The following is a 16430-nucleotide window of genomic DNA, read 5'->3' on the forward strand; positions in this document are numbered from 1 at the left end:
ACAAAAGCAGTGAGACTTAAATGAGCTATTTTTGTTCCCTCAGAATGACTCCTAACCTTATCTGAAATATATTGGGAGCCATGATCTGGGGTTTCTTATTACTGAGGGAGCTCAATGTGAAAAGATTAAATCACTGTGTGCTGCAGCAGCCACTTCAGACAAGTTAAAGATGCTATGATTCTCAGCAGGAAGAAGAGTATATTAATCTTGGCAGAACTATGTTAACACACTACTTCTGCTGTATCCAGAGTGGTAAGAGTACATTTGGTAACATGGGTAGCTGCACCTTTCCTTCCTCCTCTCCCAGCCCTAAAATTAATCTAGTTCTTTAGTCTCCTTTTCCAGCTACTGCCAGGCATTTGCAGTTTTTGTTGACTGACAGCAGCAGCTGACAGCACTCAGGCTTTCTTACTCTCATCTTGATGTCATCCTTCTTTCTATACTGCAAAGCTGATGATACTGTTTGCAGCAGCTAGGCTGTGGAAATCTAGCACTGTGCACTGTACACTTCAATTTAGACATCTGCCTAAACAGCAAATTAGTCCCACCTAGCTTTAGGTGTGTGCACCTGAACACGTGAACTCCCCTTGATGTTAGTGCAGAGAAAGTTATGGTTAGAATTCTATATTGATGTATTATCAGGCCTTCACTTGATGATGACATAAGCAACTTTTCAGAAGTACTTCTAAAGGACATCTACTCAATTAAATCTACCTGTGCTATCAAGTCTTAGTCCTATGACTCCCACCCAATAAAAATTATTATTTGGAATTACTATGTGGCCAGTTACCCAAGGAGTTACCCATATATACCTACCTCAGTATTCCCATTTGCACATTATTAAGAATATCGCAATTTTGGCACTGGCTGATGATAAGAAGTGAGAGCACCTAGAGTATTTGTGTTTGTGCTGAAAGACCAATGTTCTTGTGCAGGATTTAGGCTCTTTTATCAATGTTATCCTCTCATATCCAAATCTGCACTACTTCAAGAGAAAAATAAATAATTTGTTCTTAGATATTTGCTTTTTTTTTTTTGCCAAATGTGTAGCAGCCTTTAGCAGTTATTGTCTCTCTTGGCAGAATTTGACATTGGAATTTTCCATAACTCAATTCACAGCAGGGCTAATAGGCATATGTATAATCTGGTTCGACTTATTTGCTTCCGTGTAGAGTAAGCTACATCCATGTAATACAATTGAAGCTTTGGCGCGTTCTGAAGAGCCACTGTAGGTCTTCTATATTTTTAATACTTATATGCTACCCTTAGGATGAATTTCTCATCAATGTGCCATCATTTTGTTGCGTAGGTAAAAGACAGCCGTCTATTTGCACTTCTTTTAGATCATCACACTGCAGTCTCTTATCCTAGATAATGACCTCTATTACATATAATTTTGGATGCCACATACTGATATGAGGCTAAAATGCTTTATTATTTCTGGGTTATATAGTGTATTATCATTTGTCTTCTAGTGAATGTTGTCCACATTTTTCCAGTATGTGAAGATGATTTTTTACATACTGTACTAGTATGACCTGTAATCTTGTCACTGGCACCTGAGAAATCTCATACTGATTTTAAAGTGCTTAATAAATTACAAAGCTCAGCACCTGAAACATCTTTTAGCATTTCTTCCCAACCTTCCATTGTCTTATATTTCCAGTCATTTAGACTGAGCTGTAGTTGATGATTATACCACACACTGTCAGTCTTTTTGAAAAGGTTTCTTTACCTGAGCTTGGTGGCAAAGATGACAGCTTTAAAAGGATTTATGTTTCATTACAACTTCGAGAGGCAATAGCAGCCAAAACTCAGGCATGTTATTTCCGATTTGATGCCTTCTGTCTTTTTTTCTTATTAGTACTCTGAATACGGTTTTTCTCATAGCTACCCTGGATGTCTCAACATCCCTTAGGTGTCAAATTTATTTCAGTTAATCGTAGAAATGCATGCAAAAAATTTATTTTTGTGTTTATACTAGTTTAATATTAAATTATTTCACACTGGTGGTAACACTTGTTGCTTGCAGATACCATTTCCTAACAAAATGATAAAGCTTTTGAAATGGAATAAAGACAATTGCTGTAATATTTTACTTAATACATTTGTTTGATCGCAATGAGACATCCAACTTGAACATTTTTTCCTTCTTGCAGCTTTGTGCAAAAAGTTCAGAACAGTAAATATGCAGTCAGAGATTTGGGTAATTGACTGAGAACAAAATCATGATTTTTGTTTTGCAGAAACAAATCAGGGAGTAGTTTGATCACTATTCTATGCAGTGTTTCCTCTCTGTGAAGCTTGGGTCTGCTGCATGGTAAATTAACTTTGCAGTGTAGGGAGGCTGAACATACATGCCTATACACATGTATATCCCTAGTTGGAAGGGAAACATAAGGATCATTGAGCCCAAATCCTGGCTCCAAACGGGACCCAAAAATCATACCATTTGTCTGAGCATTGTCCGGACACTTACTGAACTCTGACAGGTTAAGGCTGTGGCCACAGCCCTAGGGAGCAGTTTGTGTTCAACCTTATAGCCTACAAGTAGCTGGGAAACTAGGGAGCTCAAGGGAGCTGGAAAATATTTGTATGTCTTCAGAAGTAGGAGGTACAAAATTTCAACTAGTCACCCTAGAATAAATGGTGCTTAAAACAAAACACACATAAGGGATGCAGAAATTAAAAGGAACATGTGCAATGAGAACCCTTTAGTAAAACGACCTTCTTAAAAGTCTCACCATCCATTACAAACCTGAGGATGTTGGTAGATGGCACTCCCAACACTGAGATTCCTGAGATGATTTTCAGTTTGGATGGGCACAGAAATTTAAATGCCTCCTAAAATTTAACATATATTTTTAAGTGTTTTTAGAATGAAATACATTTTACCATGCATTCCTGGAACTGTATGCAGATACATTCATTCTGCCCACAGTCCTCTTTCAAATCCATTTCTAAAAGAGATTTTTCTTTCTATAAAGAGAGATTTTCTATAACAACAAATCGTATTTTCTCTTTTTTTTTTTTCAATTACGATAAAAGTCATGATAGTAAGAAAAGAAAATTTATCTTCCATAGTTTTCTTTTAGGTATTTTTCAGTCTAAAATCTGTGATTTATGAATCAGAGAAAATGACTTTTTTTGGCACCTCAAGTGTTCCATCCAGCTATCCATGTTTTGCAATGGTTGTCATCACTACGAAATAGAATACCTCCTTTAATACTCTTTCTTTTATAACCTCTATGTAAAGTCAAATACTGTCATTATATGGAAAGTCAAGAGAAGGAAAACGTTCTCAAAACACTTACAAATATTTTTTCATTTTCAAAGTGAAAGTAAGTGACAGAGATTTACATTTCATTGCAGGGCAACAGTGTTTGTGATCTTAAGGTGTCTTTGAAAATTTTTCTGTTTGTGAACTTTGAAGATACTCAGAAAGCACATGACTGCGTGGGAAATTGAAACCTTCCTCCTTTAGGTAGTTTTAATTTAAATAAGAGTTTTTGTCTGAATGAATACTGTTGTTGCAGTCTGACATTATTTCTTTGTTTTTCCATTATTTTTATATTCTACATTTGTTGGGTCACTGTTACTTTTCACTTCTACACAGAAGTGAAAGACTGTCACTTATACTTTTTTTCTTATCACATACATTATTATATTTTGCATTGAAATTGAGGTCATCTTTTTAACTAATATTTTATAGTCAATATTTTCCCTTTCTGGAGTTGAACTTTTTTTTGATTATGTTGTTTAAGATTACACTCCCTCCAGTCCTTTCCGAGTAGTCATTACCTTGCCCCATTTGCCTTTCTGCTTTTTGGGTAAAATCCAATCCCTGCTGTGCAGGTCAACAGTTTTCCTGTGAGATAGAAACTGCTGATTATCTTTTCCACATTAATCTCAATCATATACTGATTACACTCTTACCTATTTGATTGCTCTGGTCCATCCTGTATTTCTCCTTGAAAACACAAATGACCCTTGAGCCTCATCTGATTGTTAAAAGCCTTAGTGGCAACAGAGAATCTTTGGATCTCAAGTTCATTATTCTTTCTAGAAACAGTGTCAGAACCTTTACAAGAATGACACATGGGCAAACTTCCTATTACTCAGAGTTAATTGCAGCTGGAAGAGCAATCTCTGATTTCCTTTAAGAGCTACTGATAGCAATCTTAATCTATTTGCTAATAAAATCTCTACCTTATGTTTCGAAGGAGTTCAGTAACCAGTGAGCACTTCTATTACTCAGATTGGTTTATTAAAACTGGGGTTTCTCAAAAAAAAAAAAAAAAAAATCAAACTCTTTTTGCTTAGGTTATCTATTTATTTATTTTTTTAAACTGTGTTACTTAATTATGTCAATGTACATCCACTTTCAATAAATATATTTGTGATCATCCGAAGGACACAGTTTCCTCAGTAGCCTCAACTTCTGCAGTAAATGCCCTGCAGGCATTTCGATGCGTAGGACTTTGCACAGTAAAATTATGTTGCGAATTTCTGTCCTCACTGAAGCACCATCGTTCTGCTTCGCAAAATCAAGCTTCAGTAGTGTGGATGATACAAAATTACATACAGACTTTCAGTCCCAGTATTTTCAAACCCATTCATCTACTGACATAGCTTACATATCCTCTCCTATTGGGGATAGTATGTTAATTTTCCTGGTCTCCAGAAGGATATGTGAATATATGTTGAATATGTTCCTTTTGTTGAAAATGGCTGTTCTTTCTGCTTGAGCTATATATCTTCGACACGTTGTTTTAATAAGGGAGGAAGGAGAAAGTACGGTCTTAGATGTTGAACATTTGCAATTTCCTCATATTATTCCAAGCTGCAGAATTTGGGTAGATTCCTAGTGGTGTGTCAGAAGTAGCCCTGCACATTTTTTTCTCCAACATGATATTTTTCCATCAAAAACCAAACCATCAGCTTCTTTGATGTGAGTCTCTCAGCTGGACACAGCATGACTTTGTGCTATGCAGAGCAGCATATAAGGGATTCCAAATATGCAGGATTCTGCTATGTGCAGAATTTCCTTTCCCCTCTTCTCTACTTTTTCTGTCTAGAAATCTTACTGTAACAATGACAGAGAAGACTCAGGAGCAAGTTAATTTTGAACTGAGAAATACACTATTTCTTAAGATTAACACAGTTTCAGTACTCCTGTTCATACTACGCATCAAGAAAAAGCAGTGAGTTGAAGGATTCTTATAATTTCTGGTAAGTGTGATAGAGTTAATGCATTGGATTTACAAGTGGTATTATCTTTGGTTTTTTTTTTTTCCAGCAAAATTTCAAAATTTATGTGTTGTATCGTCTGTCTTCTAAGCACTGCTTATGGATACAAGACAACAACCATCCCTTTGTGCCCTCTTGTATATTACTAATTAACACTATAACTTTCATCAAAAAGCCAGTAGGCATTGATCTGTTGATCTCTCAAGTGATCAGTGACATGAAATTTTTAAATCATTGTTGCTGCATTGATGGACATGGGAAAAGCCACTGATGTCATCTATCTTCACTTCAGTAAGGCCTTTGACATGGTTTTCCACAACATCCTTCTGTCCAAATTGGAAAGATATCAATTTCATGGGTGAACTGTTCAACTGGTTGTAGGATTGAGTCCTGAGAGTGGTGGTCAGTTGCTCCATGTCTGGATGGAGATTGGTGATGAGCGGCATCCCTCAGGGATTGTTGCTGAGGCTGATACTCTTTAATACCTTCATCAGTGATACTGACAGTAGGATTGAGTGCACCCTTAACAAGTTTGCTGATGACACCAAGCTTTGGGATGTGGTTGACACAACAGAGAGATGGAGAGCCATCCAGAGGGACATAGACATGCTTGAGCAGGGGGCCTAGGTGAATTTCATGAGGTGCAAGACCTTGCATCTGAATCAAGGCAACCACCACTACCAAAACAAGCTGAGGGATGAAAGGATTGAGTGCAGCCCTGCCAGAAAAAGACCTGGGAGTACTGGTGGAGGGGAAGCTGGATGTAAAGCAGAAATGTGTCCTTGCAGCATAGAAGGCCAACCACATTCTGGACTGCATCAAAGGAAACATGGCCATCAGGTGAAGGGAGGGAATCCTGCCCCTCTATTCTGCACTGGTGAGGCCTCATTTGGAGTACTGTGTCCAGATGTGGAGTCCTCAGTACAGGAGAGACATAGACTTGTTTGAATGCATCCAGAGAAAGGTTGGAAAAATGATCCATAGAATGGAACAGCTCTCCTACGAGGACAGGCTGAGAGAGCTGGGGCATTCAGCCTGCAGAAGAGAAGGCTGTGAAGTGACCTGACAGTGACATTTCAGTATCTAATGGGGAGTTACAAGAAAGAAGGGGACAAACTCTTTAGCAGAGTCTGTGTTGATAGGACAAGGCGAAATGGCTTCAAGCTCAAACAGAGTAGATTTAGATTGGATATAAAGAAAAAGTCTTTTACAGTGGGGGTGGTAAGCCACTGCAACAGGTTGCCAGAGATGTGGTTGATGCCTGTCCCTGGAGGCTTTCAAGGCGAAGCTGAATAAGGCCCTGGGCAACCTGATATAGCTGTGGTGTCCCTGTGCATTGCAGGGGGGGTTAAACTAGATGGCCCTCAGAAGTCTCTTACGACTCTGAGGATTCTATGATTCTGTGATTCTAAATAGGATTAGTCTGGAACATGGCTGAAAAGCAGCATACTGATTTTGCTACTTTACACATACATTGATTATAACTGTTCTTGTAGTGAAAGAAGATTGTCCTTCATTAGCCTGGCACAAGTTAGCAGTGCTGAATTCATTCATAGGAAAAGTTATGAAATTGCATAGATGAACTGCTCTCAATGAGGTTATGAAGACTTGCCAATTTTGTTATGAAAATGTTTGAACATTAGGCAAACTGCATTTCAGTAAAATAAAAAGATCCTGCTAGAATATCTTTTCTTAGTATTTTTATTTCTCATTCAAGTAGAAATATGAAAAACAGATCCTTTGTTTCCATGTATGTATGTGTGCAAGAAAAAAAAAAAAAAAAAAAGAGAAAAAAGATTTAGCTAAGGATTTACTGCAAAAAAAAAAAAAAAAAAAACTGGCAAAGGTTATATTTTTGCACACATTCATCTAGGATATTTTCTATGATAGACAAAGGAAGCTGAATGAAATGCAACAGTTTTGTACAGCTTTAGCACTTATTTCATGTAATAGCATTTACCTTGTGACTGACTCCATTGGTATGTCTGGGTTGGGAGAAGGAAATAATTTCTGAACATTTCAGATGCTGTCAAAAAAATCTTGCTCAAAAACTATGGTACTTGAAGAAATGTAATTTTTAATTCAAAGTGTTGAAATGGTTCTTCTCCAAATAGAATATTAAAACTGTGAAATTTACATATTAATAGTCTGATTTACATATTTATTAGCTTTTTAAAATTTTGTTGCAAACAAAATGTTCCAATCTGGTTTCCGGATAATTCTATTGCACTTCAGTTTCTGTGTGCACATACACCACTGACACACATACTGTCCTTTGTCTAGATTTCACAGAATGTGGCTTTTTTCCTCAAAACACTTGTATCATTTCCAAGAAATAAGTTTATTAGGGAAATCTCAAGCAAGAAAAACAAAGCAGTAATCATTTCCATTTTTTTTTCCATTTTTTTTTCCATTTTTTAATATTTTCAGTTTTTTAAATTAATTTGTAAGATTTTTTCTCAGAAATTTATATTATTTTTATTGTTATGTGCTAACAATTACATATGAATAGTTAAGAAATGTAGTTTTTAAAGACACATTTTTAGAGATAGCTAGCCATATCTGCAATTAATATTTGTATGTATTAATATTTGGTCTATTTAGACACCTTTCATAAATTCAATAATTGAAAATAATTTTTCCTCTACAGTGTTTCAGTATTAAAAGTTATACTAAAATTTAACATTCTGGTGAAAATGCCACCTCAATGTAAGCACTCCTTTTAAAATGTTAAAATGTCACTAGATGTAATGCTAACCAAAACACTAGGATGGAATCAGGATGTATAGGCCCCTCCCTTAATATTCCTCCTAGTTGTCTCCATTATCGTTGTCACCAGACAGGTGAAGATACATTGAATAGTAGCAAACAACAGCTAAGAGGTACAGATGGAACATCTCATACTGAGACAAAGCAGTGCAAAAGGTCTGCATGTCCATTCCCATGAAACACTAAAACAGTAACTTCAAATGGAAAATATTTCAGTTTTGGAGTATCTCTATCTGAAAATATAATGTGTTTTGTTGGGAAGTTTGTGGGATGAGAGAACAGTTATTTTAAAACAAGAAATTAGTCATAAAAATTCTTTTTAGTGATAAATGTGTGGATTTTGAAAGTAAATTCCCCATTAACTGTCACAGAAGACTTCTGGTCTTATGACCAGGTCTCATTCACTGAGGGATCTGGGTTCTGGACCATTAAAAAAAATTCCGAAGGAAACACTATTTGAAGTCCTTCGGGAACAAAGTGCAAAATGATATATTTCACCAGAAATATTTAACTGTATTCTGAATTCCTCTAGAATAAAAACCAAACATCTTTTTTCTGAAAATCAAATTCTTCTTATGTAAATTCATCATAAGAGTCATCATAACTAAATTACTGTCATGCTAAAGGCTTCAGGTGTCAGGATTTTCTGCAAAAGGAATTAGTTTAGCCTCAATCCAGAAATGAGAGGTTATGATGGGAAACTGGGCAAGCTTGATGATTAAAAGAGGATTTAAATAAAACTGTTTCTGAACTCTAGTGCAGATCTCCTAACGAAATGACAAAGCTATCTTTCCTTTAGAAAGCATTTTGACAAAGTTCTGTATTTGAGGTTAATGACTGTGTACCTGGTTGGATTTTTCAAATAAATGAAAAGGGAGCAGGGAATGTGATGTATAAAGAGAGGAAACAAGAAATAAAACACAAAAACCAGCTACTGTGTTAACAGAAGTGTTAAATAATAATATTTAAATAAAATAAGTCCTCTGTACAGGATTATATCCTGTCTGTGCCACACTTCACTGTAGTTAGTGGAAACATTGACACCAATTTCAAGACATTGAAAAAATCAATTAAAATTTTGCTTTACATTTACATTACACAAAGTAATTATACGATCAGTCTCCATATTATAAACGCTATTCTGCAGTTTCCGTCCACCTGCCACCAATATTTCCCCAATAAACTATGCCCATTAGTACCTCTAGATGTTTCTTGAATACCTCTAGGGATGGTGACTCAACCACCTCCCTTGGCAGTCCATTCCAGTGCCTGACCTCTGTTTTGGAGAATAAATTTTTCCAAAATGCCTCCCCAGGCACAGCTTTAGGTCATTACCTCTCATCCTATCACTATTCACAGAATCACAGAATTGTAGGGGTTGGAAGGGACCTCCAGAGATCATCGAGTCCAACCCCCCTGTCAAAGCAGGTTCCCTACACCAGGTCGCACAGGTAGGCGTCCAGGCGAGACTTGAACATCTCCAGAGAAGGAGACTCTAGAACCTCCCTGGGCAGCCTGTTCCAGTGCTCCGTCACCTCACTGTAAAGAAGTTCTTGCGCACAATTGTGCAGAACTTCCTATGCTGCAGCTTATGTCCGTTTCCGCTTGTCCTGTCTCCATGTACCACTGAAAAGAGACTGGCCTCACCACTATGGCCCCCAGACCTCAGATATTTATAAACCTGGATTAGATCCCCTCTCAGTCGTCTTTTCTCAAGGCTAAACAGACCCAGTTCACTTCTTCATAGGCTTTCTTCATAGGGGAGATGCTCCAGGCCCTTCACCATTTTTGTGGCCCTCCGCTGGACTCTTTCCAAGAGATCCCTGTCTTTTTTGTACTGGGGAGCCCAGAACTGGACGCAGTACTCCAGATGAGGCCTTACCAGGGCAGAGTAGAGGGGGAGGATCACCTCCCTCAACTTGCTGGCCACGCTCTTTTTAATGCATCCCAGGATGCCATTGGCCTTTTTGGCCACAAGGGCACACTGCTGGCTCATGGCCAACCTGTCGTCCACCAGGACACCCAGGTCCCTCTCCGCAGAGCTCTCCTCCAGCAGCTCATCCCCCAGCCTGTACTGGTGCATGCAATTATTCCTCCCTAGGTGTAAGACTCTACACTTGCTTTTGTTGAACCTCATCCGGTTTCTTACTGCCCAGCTCTCCAGCCTGTCCAGGTCTCGCTGAATGGCAGCACAGCCTTCAGGCGTGTCAGCCAATCCTCCCAACTTCGTATCATCAGCAAACTTGCTGAGTGTGGCCACTATCCCCTCATCAAGATCATTGATGAAGATGTTGAACAAGACTGGACCCAGCACAGACCCCTGGAGGACACCACTGGTTACAGGTCTCCAGCCAGACTCTGCACCACCAGTGACGACCCTCTGCATTCTGCCAGTCAGCCAGTTCTCTCTATTACCTGGGGGAAGAGGCTGACCCTCACCACATTACAACCTCCTTTCAGGTGACTGTAGAGGGTGGCAAGGTCTCCCCCGAGCTTCCTCTATTTTAGACTAAACATTCCCAGGTCCCTCAGCCACTCCCTATAAGACTTGTGCTCCAGACCCTTTACAGCTTTTTTGCCCTTCTCTGGACACGTTCCAGGGCCTCGATGTCTTTCTTTTATTGAGGGGCCCCAAACTGAACAGAGTACTCGAGGCGCAGACTCATCAGCGCTGAGTCAGAGGGACAGCCACCTCTCTGCTCCTGCTGACTGAACTATTTCAGATCCAAGACAGGATGCCACTGACCTTCTTTGCCACCTGGACACACTGCCGGGTCATGTTCATAAAGCTGCCAACTAGCACCCCCAGATCCTTTTCCTCTGTGCAACTTTTCAGTCACTCTGCCCCAAGGCATTAGCATTGCATGGAGCACTGCATGGAACCAAAGTGCAGAACTCTGTAGTTGATCTTATTGAAGCTCATATGATCAGCCACAGCCCATTGACCCAACTTATATAGATCCCCCTATGGGATGTTCCTACCCTCAGGCAGACAGATGCTTCCTCCCAGCTTGTCCTCTGCAGACTTACTAAGGGTACACTCAAACTCCTCATCCAAATTGTCAATAAAGGTACTAAACAGGACAGGCCTCAGTACCAAACCCTAAGGAGCACCACTCATGGTTGATTGCTAGCTGGATTTATGGTCTATTCACCATCACTCTCTGGGACTGCTCTCCAGCCAGTTTTTTACCCAGCGAAGGGTACAGCTGTCCAAACCACAGGCTGCCAGCTTTTCCAAGTTAATACTGTGGGAGACAGAGTCAAAGACTTTACTAAAACCTAGGTCGACTACATCCACAGCCTCTCCCTCATCCAAGAGTCAGGTCGCCCAGTCATTGAAAGAGGTGAAGGATGGTCAAGTGAGGTCTACTTTTCATGAACCCATGTTGGGTGGACCTGATCCCCTAGTAGAAAATAGCTTGGCAATTCCTTCTTCCAGCTCCCTCAGCACTTCAGGTGATTCCCATCCAGTCCCACAAACATGTTACGGTCCAAGTGGAGTAGTAGGTCTCCAACTGCTTCCAACTGAATAGCGGGGAGTTTATTCTGCTCCCCATGCCTCTCTTACTGCTCAGGGGGCTGAGTACTCTGAGGATAACTGACTTGAGTATTGAAGATGAAGATAAAGAAGGTGTTGAAAACATCAGCCTTTTCCTCTTCCTCAGTGACATTGTTCCCTGCCGCATCCAATAAAGGATGGAGATTCTCCTTGGCCTTCCTTTTGCTGTTAATATATTTATAAAAACATTTTTATTACTTTAACAATGGTATCCAAATTATGTTCTCGCTGGATTTCACATTTCTAATTTTCTCTCTGCATAACCTAGCAATATCCTTGTACTATTCCTGAGTTGCCTATTCCTTCTTCCAAACAAAATATCAGTATATTTTTCTTTCTCCACTTCACCTTCAAAAAGAGTAGGAAAAATGTAATGAAAATCTTATGATACACTTACTATCTTGGGTGGAATGAAGTCTGCATAGTATGTTAATATGCCCTGCATTTCCAAGATTTTCAAATTTAGCCTGTTTCTTATTTTAAAATTGACATGTCAGTTTTCCTTACATATCCAGATTCTACCTATTTGTCAGACCTTATCTGTAGGTTGTCTGTTATGTCAGCCTTCAAAATAATGTGTATACAATACAGCTTAAATGTAATAATACGGCAATTTATTTCAAAAATATACCGGTTGTACAGTAAAATATTTGTATATGATAAAGATAGCTTTCAACTCTTATTGAGAACAGAAAATGCAAATGCATTTATTACGCTTCTGTTGAGGATTTCTGTGTGGGATTTCAGTAGGTATTCTGTTTTGCAGACATTCCTTATCTATGCCAATGGAGTCTGAATTGTACAGTTCAAGCTGCAGTTAGTCTTGGAAAGAAAAGCCTAGACAGTGACTTAGAAACGAAACCTATATTTAGTTACATATATTTTAATACTTTCACTCTTCCAATCCTCTAAATGTCATAAAACCAAGGTCATTTAAATAATGACAATTATATTCCTACAGTTTGAGAATTTCAAGTTCTGAAAAAGATAATATAGATTTCTTTTGCTTAGTTTGACTTGATATTCATAAGCATAATTTTTATACACAGTTTTATTACTTAACAATTTTCAGTTATTAAATATTTAAGAAACACCTAAGATTAAGGTGAATCCTTACATTCCGTAAGCAATATATCAGATTATTTTTCACTGCACACTAGTGAAAATGCCTATGATTATGGCTAGGGCAGATGTGAATCTCGAATTTTCCCTTTTTGGGAAGACAAGAACAATAGCATTTAAATATTATAATAACTGGCAGTACAATAATTTGATTTTAATTTCCATGAATGTATAACATGCTCCTTTTAGAAAGCCAAATGACTAGCTGGTGCTGTGGCAGAGAGAGACATTGATTAGGTTCTTTCTTTTTCCTGTGCAATCACATAAGCACTGTGACAATAACAATGAATTATGCGACAATAGCAACAGAAATTTGCTAGATAATGAGTTCTCTGAATATTTTGCAGGTGACATGAGGGCCTGCTTTGGTGAAGCTGTGTGCAACAGTTCTGAGATCAGACAAGTACATTGTTAGAGTGGTACTCAGGCTAAGGTAATTAATAAGAGAGGACCAGGACAGGTGTGTGAGCACATCTTGTCATTGGGTCTCTCTTGATTTTTGATTACCCACAGATCGAATATCTGCATAGGTCTAACCTGCATGAGCAAATTTCAAAAGTGTGGTGAGATACATAAGAAGAAATGTATCCCAAAAGCCTGCAGCGCTGGCAAGCTCTTGTAGCAGATTTTTCAAAACTAGCCCCATCTTCGAAAGAATACCTTCAGAAGAAGCACCTAAGGAAATGATATCACAAAAGTACTTCCTCTTCCTCCTCTTCTTCTTCCATGCCTTCTTTATGTTTTTTTTTTCAATTATGAAAAATAAACAGTTTCCGTTTGTTAGTATAAATATAAAAAAAATAATAATAATAACCCCCCTCCCCCCCAAAATTTTTAATTAGAAGACCTTCTGGCTTAAAAAACAAACAAACAAAAACAACAGATTTAAAAAATTCTATTCTAACATTCCTGCTTAAAGTACAAAATTAGTTTTGGTAAAATGGAAAGCTCTCTTGTGCTCACTTGAATGGTGGAAATTCTAAAACTAATGGAGACCATGGAAAAAACTATTTTAGAACTTATCTTAAAGGAAGTTCTTGGTATAAAGATGATCTTTGTTTACCAGTTCCAGGTTGTCTGTTCCTTTGGTTTCACATTTCTTCATTGCTAGTGTGTGATACTGCCTGCATCACTATTGTGGCTTTAATTTTTTTTTCTTTTAGGATTTTTTTACTAAATGACATAGTTTAAAATGTGTATTTTACCTCTGCAGAATTCTGTCTGAGCTAAACACACAACACTGCACTTTATCTTTTTTATACACTCCTGCAGATTTCTCTCCTATAATTAAAAACGAATTTTCTGCAACGTACACTTTTCAATTTTTATTAAAATGATGTGTCTTTTGCCCACTTATGTTTTTACTTTGCTCCTTTATTAAATAAAAAAAAATAAATGGGTCTTTATTAAATATCCCAGTTTTGTGGGAAAAAAAAGTCATAGGAAATGTGTTTTGAATGTAGTAACTACTGTTGAAAACTTTAGAGTTGCTTTATTTATTTATATATTTTATTTACTTATTTTAGCATTTTCAGCGAATAAGCAAGAACAATAGCTGTGAACACTTAGTTCTATAAAGTTGCTCTCTGGACATTGGGAATTTCAGATTATTGAAAGAAAATATTTTCAATTATAATTTTATATAATTTCTCATTGAATCATAGAATGGTTTGAGTTGGAAGGACTCTTTAAGATCATTAGTTCCAACCTCCTCTAGAGAAGGTTGCTCAAAGCCCCATCCAGCCTGGCCTTGAATTCTTCCAGGGAGGGCACATCCGCAACTTTGCTGGGCAACCTGTTCCAATGTCTCATCACCCTCACAACAAAGAATGTCTTCCAGATTTTTCATCTAATTGTACATACTTCCAGTTTGAAGCCATTTCCCCTTATCCTGTTGCTACCTGCACTTATAAAAATTCCCTCCCTATCTTTCCTATAGGCCACCTTCAGGTACCTTGAATTGAAATACAGAAGCACTTCAGGTTCAGTTTTATTAAAAAGAAAAACTTTATGGAATAGATATGCCCATTTTCTTCTACACTAAATCTCTCTCATTACAAATGCACTGCAACTTTTCTGCCATCAAACATTGGACCTTTTCAGACTTCTGTATTGTTTGTATAGATAGAGCTCAGAAATACTGGCTGATCTTTGTTTGACAGACTATCATTTACAGTGTGATGCAAGAAGGGGTCTTTCTGTCAGCATCATCTGCCCTCCGTCTATCACTCTTGCTGCATTCTCCTACATGTGAATATCACCACGGGGCTGCCTTAACCAAGGAATGAGCCATGCAAAAGAAAGGAAAAGAGCTCACTATCTTTCTCTTCACATTCTTCTGTTTTATTACCTGTGTGTCATAAATCACCAAGCTTGAGACAACATAAAGCCTAAGTTAGAAATCTGTGATGAGCTAGAACCAGAGCTCTTGGAGCACCTCTGCAGTCTCTGCTTTCTCCACCATTCCGCTCACTGTGCACAGTGATTCCAAGATGGGAGCGTAACACAGTGCGCTTCCCTGCACAGTCAATTATGAATGCTTGGTTATGAATATTTAACATTATGATTAACACTGAGATGAGTACTTACATAACTTTTATTTGTCCCTTTCATCCTGAAGGATCAACAAGTGCATCTGTGTCTTATTGCACAAGGACTGCAAAAAGGTCTCTTAATCCAACGAGGGGAAAAAATGACTGTTTTAAGTGCATAGCACATCTCATTGTTATTAATGATAATAATAATTCCTGGCACTAGCTGTATGTTCCACCCTTTTTATGAGGCTCTCAGGAAGCAGTTTATAATCAGGTAGTAGAAGTCTTCACACATAGCAGTTCCAATGTACAGATAAGCTTATTATAGCTATCTGTAAGAAAGAAAGGTGGAGACACACACATTAACTGAGTTGCTCTAGTCAACAACAGAGTTATAATTGGACATCAGAGGAGCTTTGAAAGAGTTCACATATTCTCACTTCAGTATTATGCCTGTGAACTAAATGTCAAGATAAGAGGTGAAAGAATCTAAGGAAGAAAATCCAATTCCACACTATTTGGATAATTAGGATATTCTAGAATTGAATTAAAAATTTTTCTCTCTTTTTGTTGTTGTTGTTCTGAGATACTAATTCTAAAAAACAAAAACAAAAAGCAAAACTTGAAGCATGATAGAAATTTCCAGAAATTGAAGGAATTAATTCCAGTACAGTAATATAGAGAATTGTTACACTTGCACTGAAACTATTTAGTCCTTAGGACAAATATTTTGCACAATGTTTAAACCAGAATCCTCACAAGATGAAAAAATCAGCTCAAGAACAATAAGAAATTTAGTATGGAGATATGGGCTGAGATATAGACTTTGATTTAGCCAACACTCTGTGTGGTGATGGATATGTCCATATGCTGTATGGCAGTCAATATCAGGGCTTTTCTCACCAACAAGGGGAACCCTGGATTTTAGCTTTTACATAGCCTGCAAAAGTTCCTATCTACCTGAGCCTCACACTCAGCTCCTGAATTTTTGAACTACAGACTGTAATTTGCTCTTGATGTCCTGGAATGGGAATCATCACTGAAAGACACATTTTATTCCCTGACCTTTCCCTGACCTTTCCCTGTCAGACCTTCATAAAGGCAAAAATATTTAATCAGCCTTGGGACTAGTGACACAGTGAACACAGGCAGCCTATTTAGAGCTTGATGGAAAAAGGAAAAGGGAATGTTGA

Source organism: Tetrao urogallus, assembly GCF_951394365.1.
Source record: "Tetrao urogallus genome assembly, chromosome: 2".
Lineage (NCBI taxonomy): Eukaryota > Metazoa > Chordata > Aves > Galliformes > Phasianidae > Tetrao > Tetrao urogallus.